The sequence below is a fragment of the Oncorhynchus gorbuscha genome, unplaced genomic scaffold (assembly GCF_021184085.1).
Source record: "Oncorhynchus gorbuscha isolate QuinsamMale2020 ecotype Even-year unplaced genomic scaffold, OgorEven_v1.0 Un_scaffold_1017, whole genome shotgun sequence".
Lineage (NCBI taxonomy): Eukaryota > Metazoa > Chordata > Actinopteri > Salmoniformes > Salmonidae > Oncorhynchus > Oncorhynchus gorbuscha.
This window is the reverse complement of record NW_025745930.1, coordinates 171655-182022: the sequence shown is the minus strand read 5'-3', so window position 1 is coordinate 182022 and position 10368 is coordinate 171655. Positions and strand designations below refer to the sequence as shown.

The 10368-nt window shown below is 45.4% G+C and overlaps 1 pseudogene; it reads left to right on the top strand.

Moving 5' to 3' along the window:
• The window catches only part of LOC124020998, a 54430-nt pseudogene extending 46653 nt beyond the window's left edge, over positions 1 to 7777 (top strand).
• Positions 7778 to 10368: the final 2591 nt, after the last annotated feature.

The window sequence follows — 10368 nt, the reverse complement described above, 5'->3', positions numbered from 1 at the left end:
GGTGCGTGTGTGCGTGTGCGTGTGCGTGTGCGTGTGCGCGTGTGCGTGTGCGTGTGTGTGTGTGTGTGTGTGTGTGTGTGTGTGTGTGTGTGTGTGTGTGTGAGAGTGCGTGCGTGCGTGCGTGCGTGTGCTTGTGTGTGTGTGTGTGTGTGAGAGTGCGTGCGTGCGTGTTGTGTGTGTGTGTGTGTGTGTGTGTGTGTGTGTGTGTGTGTGTGTGTGTGTGTGTGTGTGTGTGTGTGTGTGTGTGTGTGTGTGTGTGTGTGTGTGTGTGTGTGTGTGTGTGTGTGTGTGTGTGTGTGTGTGTGTGTGTGTGTGTGAGAGCGTGCGTGTGTGTGCGTGTGCGTGCGTGTGTGCGTGCGTGCGTGCGTGTTTGTCCCAAAATAAAATGTAACAATTGACATTTTCTGCTGTATTAAAACCCCCAAATCAAAACCGTTTTATTGAGAGTTTCCCCTTCGGCTGTAAACAGAGACTATTCCACTGAGAGGCTTTGTTCACTCACACTCCATAAAACAGTGAAAAATGGTTTCTCTTACAAAAAGCACATCCATCTCCAACATCTTAATGAATGACAGATACGAAAGCATTAACTGCAATGATACCATGTTATACATGTCGTACAACCAAGTATGATACCATCTTATACATGTCGTACAACCAAGTATGATACCATCTTATACATGTCGTACAACCAAGTATGATACCATGTTATACATGTCGTACAACCAAGTATGATACCATGTTATACATGTCGTACAACCAAGTATGATACCATGTTATACATGTCGTACAACCAAGTATGATACCATGTTATACATGTCGTAAACCAAGTATGATACCATGTTATACATGTCGTACAACCAAGTATGATACCATTTTATACATGTCGTGTATGATACCATGTTATACATGTCGTACAACCAAGTATGATACCATGTTATACATGTCGTACAACCAAGTATGATACCATGTTATACATGTCGTACAACCAAGTATGATACCATGTTATACATGTCGTACAACCAAGTATGATACCATGTTATACATGTCGTACAACCAAGTATGATACCATTTTATACATGTCGTACAACCAAGTATGATACCATTTTATACATGTCGTACAACCAAGTATGATACCATGTTATACATGTCGTACAACCAAGTATGATACCATGTTATACATGTCGTACAACCAAGTATGATACCATGTTATACATGTCGTACAACCAAGTATGATACCATGTTATACATGTCGTACAACCAAGTATGATACCATGTTATACATGTCGTACAACCAAGTATGATACCATGTTATACATGTCGTACAACCAAGTATGATACCATTTTATACATGTCAAAACCAAGTATGATACCATGTTATACATGTCGTACAACCAAGTATGATACCATGTTATACATGTCGTACAACCAAGTATGATACCATGTTATACATGTCCACTGATACCATGTTATACATGTCGTCACAACCAAGTATGATACCATGTTATACATGTCAGTGATACCATGCTATACATGTCGTACAACCAAGTATGATACCATGTTATACATGTTAACCAAGTATGATACCATTTTATACATGTCGTACAACCAAGTATGATACCATGTTATACATGTCGTACAACCAAGTATGATACCATGTTATACATGTCGTACAACCAAGTATGATACCATGTTATACATGTCGTACAACCAAGTATGATACCATTTTATACATGTCGTACAACCAAGTATGATTAAAAGCTTAACTTCTTGTTAATCCAGCTGCTTTGTCAGATTTCAAAAATGCTTTACGGCAGAAAGCAACAACCATGCGATTATCTGAGGACAATGTTTTCCCATTGTCTCCTCATCCCCTAGGTACACTCCAAGATACTTAAAACCTCTCTAGCACCATTCCCATTGTCTCCTCATCCCCTAGGTACACTCCAAGATACTTAAAACCTCTCTAGCACCATTCCCATTGTCTCCTCATCCCCTAGGTACACTCCAAGATACTTAAAACCTCTCTAGCACCATTCCCATTGTCTCCACATCCCCTAGGTACACTCCAAGATACTTAAAACCTCTCTAGCACCATTCCCATTGTCTCCTCATCCCCTAGGTACACTCCAAGATACTTAAAACCTCTCTAGCACCATTCCCATTGTCTCCACATCCCCTAGGTACACTCCAAGATACTTAAAACCTCTCTAGCACCATTCCCATTGTCTCCACATCCCCTAGGTACACTCAAGATACTTAAAACCTCTCTAGCACCATTCCCATTGTCTCCTCATCCCCTAGGTACACTCCAAGATACTTAAAACCTCTCTAGCACCATTCCTATTGTCTCCTCATCCCCTAGGTACACTCCATTACTTAAACCTCTCTAGCACCATTCCCATTGTCTCCTCATCCCCTAGGTACACTCCAAGATACTTAAAACCTCTCTAGCACCATTCCCATTGTCTCCACATCCCCTAGGTACACTCCAAGATACTTAAACCTCTCTAGCACCATTCCCATTGTCTCCACATCCCCTAGGTACACTCCAAGATACTTAAAACCTCTCTAGCACCATTCCCATTGTCTCCACATCCCCTAGGTACACTCCAAGATACTTAAAACCTCTCTAGCACCATCCCCATTGTCTCCTCATCCCCTAGGTACACTCCAAGATACTTAAAACCTCTCTAGCACCATCCCCATTGTCTCCTCATCCCCTAGGTACACTCCAAGATACTTAAAACCTCTCTAGCACCATTCCCATTGTCTCCTCATCCCCTAGGTACACTCCAAGATACTTAAAACCTCTCTAGCACCATTCCCATTGTCTCCTCATCCCCTAGGTACACTCAAAGATACTTAAAACCTCTCTAGCACCATTCGCATTGTCTCCTCATCCCCTAGGTACACTCCAAGATACTTAAAACCTCTTAGCACCAATCCCATTGTCTAATCCCCTAGGTACTGATACTTTGTCTAGCACCATTCCCATTGTCTCCTCATCCCCTAGGTACACTCCAAGATACAAAACAGTACCATTCCCATTGTCTCCTCATCCCCTATACACTCCAAGATACAAAACCTGTTTTCCCATTGTCTCCTCATCCCCTAGGTACACTCCAAGATACTTAAAACCTCTCTAGCACCATTCCTATTGTCTCCTCATCCCCTAGGTACACTAGGGATGATCCCTCCAGACCATTTCCCATTCTGTAAAGCACAACTTTTTTTATCCCAATTGACCTTTCCAGAGTATACTCCCTTAATTAAACCGATCAATCATGAGACTCAAACTATCCACCTACACTTGATTTTTCACCAAAATAACTCCATCATCAGCATATGCTGAGAGAGGAACAGGAGGAATATCCTCTGAAAGATTCACCACAATGCGACGTCTAATGCTATTTAGTAGTGGCTCTATAGCGATGGCATACAACATTCTGGACAACGAACACCCCTGTCTAGTTCCTCTACACACTTTAAAAGGAGCACTGAAGCCACCGTTAACTTTCCATACTCTTTCAATGTCACCATATATCACCCTGATCATGGCAATAAAACCAGAACTGAAGCTTATAGCCTCAAAAGTGTGCCATAGGTATTTATATTCAACTCGGTCAAATGCCTTTTCCTGATCAATCATCCAGCCCAATCGCCCTAGAGACATCCCAAAAATCCAGATTCAGGGAAATGTTATGTTAGGATAGCGCCTAGCCAGAGAAAACCATACAGACATTTTCCAGCAAGGAGACGGCTCACAAAAGTCAGAAATAGCGATTAAATTAATCACTAACCTTAGACGATGTTCATCTGGTGGACTCCATGTTGCACAATAAATGTATGTTTTGTTCAATAAAGTCACTCTTTATGTCCAAAAACCTCAGTGTAAATTGACGCGTTATTTGAGACAATGCATTACTGAACATAACATCCGATTAAATTGCAGAGAGCCACATCAAATTACAGAAATACTCATCATAAACATTGATAAAAGATACAAGTCCAGCCGCTGTGTCAGATTTCAGAAAGGCTTTACGGCGAAAGCAAACCATGCTATTATCTGAGGACAGCACCCCATCAAACAAACATCATAATTCAACCCGTCAGGCGCAACACTTAACTCAGGAATAAAGATATAATTCATGCCTTACCTTTGACGAGCTTCTTCTGTTGGCACTCCAATATGTCCCATAAACATCACAAATGGTCCTTTTGTTCAATTAATTCCATCGTTATATATCCAAAATGTCAATTTATTTGACATGTTTGATCCAGAAAAAAAACAGTTACCACTCGCGCAACATGACTACAAAATATCTCATAAATGACCTGTAATCTTTGTCCAAACATTTCAAACAACTTTCCTAATACAACTTTAGGTATTTTTATACGTAAATAGTCCAATTTAAGACGGGATAAACAACGTTCAATAACGGAGGAAAACCAAGTGTAGTGAGCATTTCTGGTCACGCGCCTCTATTAAACAGTGCATTTCACTCGACCCTCATTCTGAACAGCTGTACTTCTTCATTCCTCAAAGGAAAAACATCAACCAATTTCTAAAGACTGTCGACATCCAGGGGAAGCGATAGGAACTGCAAGAAACTGCCTTAGAATTCTAGATTCCCAATGAAACCTCATTGAAAAGAGAATGAACTCAAAAAACAAATCCTGGATGTTTTGTCCTCGGGGTTCCGCCTGCTACATACGTTCTATTTTACTCAAAGACATCATTCAAACTGTTTTAGAAACTTCAGAGTGTTTTCTATACCAATGATATGCATATCCTAGCTTCTGGGCCTGAGTAGCAGTCAGTTTACTTTGGGCACGCTTCTCATCCAGATGTCGAAATACTGCCCCCAAGCCATAAGAAGGTATTACAAAGCCATCACCTACAGAGAGATGAACCTGGAGAAGAGTCCCCTAAGCAAGATAGTCCTTGGGCTCTGTTCACAAACACACCCCACAGAGCCCCACGACAGCAACACAATTAGACCCAACCAAATCATGAGAAAACGAAAAGATAATTTCTTGACACATTGGAAAGAATTAACAAAAAGACTGAACAAACTAGGATGCTATTTGGCCCTCAACAGAGAGTACACAGTGGCAGAATACCTGATCACTGTGACTGACCCAAACTTAAGGAAAGCTTTGAATATGTACAGACTCAGTGAGCATAGCCTTGCTATTGAGAAAGGCCACCGTAGGCAGACCTGGCTCTCAAGAGAAGACAGGCTATGTTCACACTACTCACAAAATGAAGTGGAAACTGAGCTGCACTTCCTAACCTCCTGCCCAATGTATGACCATATTAGAGACACATATTTCCCTCAGATTACACAGATCCACAAAGAAGTTGAAAACAAACCCGATTTTGATAAACTCGCACAGTGTGCCATCACAGTGTGCCATCACAGTGTGTCATCACAGTATGCCATCACAGTGTGCCATCACAGTGTGCCATCACAGTGTGCCATCACAGTGTGTCATCACAGTGTGCCATCACAGTGTGTCATTACAGTGTGCCATCACAGTGTGCCATCACAGTGTGTCATCACAGTGTGCCATCACAGTGTGCCATCACAGTGTGCCATCACAGTGTGTCATCACAGTGTGCCATCACAGTGTGCCATCACAGTGTACCATCACAGTGTGCCATCACAGTGTGCCATCACAGTGTGTCATCACAGTGTGCCATCACAGCAGCAAGATTTGCGACCTATATTTATGTTTATTGATTTTCCCTTTTATACTTTAACTATTTGCACATTGTTAAAACTCTGTATATAGACATGATATGACATTTAGAATGTCTTCATTCTTTGGGAACTTCTGTGATTGTAATGCTTACTGTTCATTTTTATTGTTCATTTCACTTTCGTATATTATCTACTTCACTTGCTTTGGCAATGTGAACATATGTTTCCATTGCCAATAAAGCAACATGAATTTAATTGAATTGACAGAGAAAGGAATGAGAGATGGACAGAGAGACAGAGAGAGGAATGGACAGACAGACAGACAGACAGACAGACAGACAGACAGACAGACAGACAGACAGACAGACAGACAGACAGACAGACAGACAGACAGACAGACAGACAGACAGACAGACAGACAGACAGACAGAGAGAGAGAGAGAGAGAGAGAGAGAGAGAGAGAGAGAGAGAGAGAGAGAGAGAGAGAGAGAGAGAGAGAGAGAGAGAGAGAGAGAGAGAGAGAGAGAGAGAGAGAGAGAGAGAGAGAGAGAGAGAGAGAGAGAGAGAGAGAGAGAGGAGAGAGAGAGAGAGAGAGAGAGAGAGAGAGAGAGAGAGAGAGAGAGAGAGAGGAGAGAGAGGAGAGAGAGGAGAGAGAGAGAGAGAGAGAGAGAGGTGAATGAAGAAATAAAGTTGAATGTTAGGACAGCCCAAAATCCTTGGTGTGTGAATGAATTAATGTAATTCAGATTTGATTTGTGAAGTAAAACTTCTAAAACTGTCTTGCTCCCTCCTCCTCCCCCTCCCCCTCCTTCCCTGCTCCTCCCCTCTCCCCTCTCCCTCCTCCCCCCTTCCCTCTCCCCTCTCCCCCCTTCCCTCCTCCTCCCTCTCTCTCTCCAGGGTGTTCACAGTGACAGCAGTGGCCCAGCTGTGTGTGTTGGGTACTATGTGGATATTTGGAGTGTTCCAGTTCCAAGAGGAGGGGACAGTGGTCATGACATATCTCTTCACTATCCTCAACTCTCTACAGGGAGCACTGCTGTTCATCATGCACTGCCTACTGAACAAAACGGTATGGGGTGTGTGTGTGTGTGTGTGTGTGTGTGTGTGTGTGTGTGTGTGTGTGTGTGTGTGTGTGTGTGTGTGTGTGTGTGTGTGTGTGTGTGTGTGTGTGTGTGTGTGTGTGTGTGTGTGTGTGCGTGCGTGCGTGCGTGCGTGCGTGCGTGCGTGCGTGCGTGCGTGCGTGCAACACTATGCTCTGCTGTCCTCATCAGGTTAGAGAGGAGTATTACCAGCTGCTGTCCTGTATCTGCACACCACAGAAGAAGAGATACTCAGATTTCAGCACGAACAACCCTTCCTCCAGCCAATCCCAGGTACACACACACACATACAGTATATATATATATATAGAGAGAGAGAGAGAGAGAGAGAGAGAGAGAGAGAGAGAGAGAGAGAGAGAGAGAGAGAGAGAGAGAGAGAGAGAGAGAGAGAGAGAGAGAGAGAGAGAGAGAGAGAGAGAGAGAGAGAGAGAGAGAGAGAGAGAGAGAGAGAGAGAGAGAGAGAGACCACTTTCATTATGTTAACCTCCTTGTATCACTGTGTGTCCTAGGGGTCAAGGCGTACCCAGGACACAGGGGAGTTGCAGACATGATGTCATCACCAATCCCCCATAATGCACGTCTTTACTCCCCCTCCCTTTTTAGGCCTGGTCAGTAGAAAATGTGCCCTACGAGCCCGGCTGGTTAGTAAAAATGTACCCTACGAGCCCGGCTGGTTAGTAAAAATGTGCCCTATCTAGAACCTTAACGGGTTCTTCGGCTGTCCCGGTAGGAGAACTCTTTGAATAACCCTTTTTGGTTCCAGGTAGAAACCTTTCCACAGAGGGTTCTTCCTTCAACCAAAAAAAGTTCTACCTGAAACCAAAAAGGTGCTTCTATGCGGACAGCAGAAAACCCCTTTAGGGACCCCTTTGTCTAAACGTGTACTTAGCCCGGCTGGTCAGCAGAAAACCCCTTTAGGGACCCCCTTGTCTAAACGTGTACTTAGCCCGGCTGGTCAGCAGAAAACCCCTTTCTAAACGGGACCCCCTTTAGGGACCCCTCTAAACGTGTACTTAGTCCGGCTGATCAGCAGAAAACCCCTTTAGGGACCCCCTTGTCTAAACGTGTACTTAGCCCGGCTGGTCAGCAGAAAACCCCTTTAGGGACCCCCTTGTCTAAACGTGTACTTAGCCCGGCTGGTCAGCAGAAAACCCCTTTAGGGACCCCCTTGTCTAAACGTGTACTTAGCCCGGCTGGTCAGCAGAAAACCCCTTTAGGGACCCCCTTGTCTAAACGTGTACTTAGCCCGGCTGGTCAGCAGAAAACCCCTTTAGGGACCCCCTTGTCTAAACGTGTACTTAGCCCGGCTGGTCAGCAGAAAACCCCTTTAGGGACCCCCTTGTCTAAACGTGTACTTAGCCCGGCTGGTCAGCAGAAAACCCCTTTAGGGACCCCTTGTCTAAACGTGGACCCCCTTGTCTAAACGTGTACTTAGCCCGGCTGGTCAGCAGAAAACCCCTTTAGGGACCCCCTTGTCTAAACGTGTACTTAGCCCGGCTGGTCAGCAGAAAATGTGTCTTAAATGTGTCTTAGCCCCAGTGATCAGTGCTCGGAATCCTTCAATTCCTCCTCTGATTAGACACTTCATATCAAACTTGATGTTAACCACTGTCTTATCAAGCGTTACGTCATCCAATCAGAAGTTAAATGATCTTCATGCCATCCAATAGGAATCCATATGATCTTTGTCATCCAATAGGACTCCATATTCTCTTTATGTCATCCAATAGGATAAGGGGGAGTAGGAAGTGACAATGATGCAATGATGTCACAGTAGTTTCATTTTCACCGACGTAAAATTTACATTTCAGTCATTAAGCAGATGTTCATATGCAGATGATCTTACAGACAGAAAAGAAAGAAGGACCATATGGTGTTTATGTCATCCAATCAGAATACATATCATCTTCCTGTCATCCAATAGGAATCCATATGATCTTAATGTCATCCAATAGGAATCCATTTGATCTTATGTCATCCAATAGGAATCCATATGATCTTAATGTCATCCAATAGGAATCCATTTGATCTTATGTCATCCAATCAGAAGTTATATTACAGCCACAAAAGATCAGTACTATTTTACTGATCTTTTATAAACGATTACAAACGTATATTTTTTTATAGTTCATTAATTGTTTGTTAAAATGCTTATTCGTTATAGTTATTATGAAGTGTTACCATAGCAACCTCTATCAGGGCCTTCATGCACCCCAACAATCTGAAGGGACACAGAGTATGAGAGGATGGATGGATGGTGGGTGGTCCAGAAGGGGATGAGAGGATGGCTGGTGGGTGGTCCAGAAGGGGATGAGAGGATGGCTGGTGGTCCAGAAGGGGATGAGAGGATGGCTGGTGGTCCGGAAGTGGATGAGAGGATGGCTGGTGGTCCGGAAGGGGATGAGAGGATGGCTGGTGGTCCGGAAGGGGATGAGAGGATGGCTGGTGGTCCGGAAGGGGATGAGAGGATGGTTGGTGGTCCGGAAGGGGATGAGAGGATGGCTGGTGGTCCGGAAGGGGATGAGAGGATGGCTGGTGGGTGGCCCAGAAGGGGATGAGAGGATGGCTGGTGGCCCAGAAGGGGATGAGAGGATGGCGGGTGGTCCAGAAGGGGATGAGAGGATGGATGGTGGTCCGGAAGGGGATGAGAGGATGGCGGGTGGTCCAGAAGGGGATGAGAGGATGGATGGTGGGTGGTGCAGAAGGGGATGAGAGGATGGATGGTGGGTGGTGCAGAAGGGGATGAGAGGATGGATGGTGGGTGGTCCAGAAGGGGATGAGAGGATGGATGGTGGGTGGTCCAGAAGGGGATGAGAGGATGGATGGTGGGTGGTCCAGAAGGGGATGAGAGGATGGATGGTGGGTGGTCCAGAAGGGGATGAGAGGATGGATGGTGGGTGGTGCAGAAGGGGATGAGAGGATGGATGGTGGGTGGTGCAGAAGGGGATGAGAGGATGGATGGTGGGTGGTCCAGAAGGGGATGAGAGGACGGATGGTGGGTGGTCCGGAAGGGGATGAGAGGATGGCTGGTGGGTGGCCCAGAAGGGGATGAGAGGATGGCGGGTGGTCCGGAAGGGGATGAGAGGATGGATGGTGGGTGGTCCGGAAGGGGATGAGAGGATGGATGGTGGGTGGTCCAGAAGGGGATGAGAGGATGGATGGTGGGTGGTCCAGAAGGGGATGAGAGGATGGATGGTGGGTGGTCCAGAAGGGGATGAGAGGATGGATGGTGGGTGGTCCAGAAGGGCATGAGAGGATGGATGGTGGGTGGTCCAGAAGCGGATGAGAGGATGGATGGTGGGTGGTCCAGAAGGGGATGAGAGGATGGATGGTGGGTGGTCCAGAAGCGGATGAGAGGATGGATGGTGGGTGGTCCAGAAGGGGATGAGAGGATGGATGGTGGGTGGTCCAGAAGCGGATGAGAGGATGGATGGTGGGTGGTCCAGAAGCGGATGAGAGGATGGATGGTGGGTGGTCCAGAAGGGGATGAGAGGATGGATGGTGGGTGGTCCAGAAGCGGATGAGAGGATGGATGGTGGGTGGTCCAGAAGCGGATG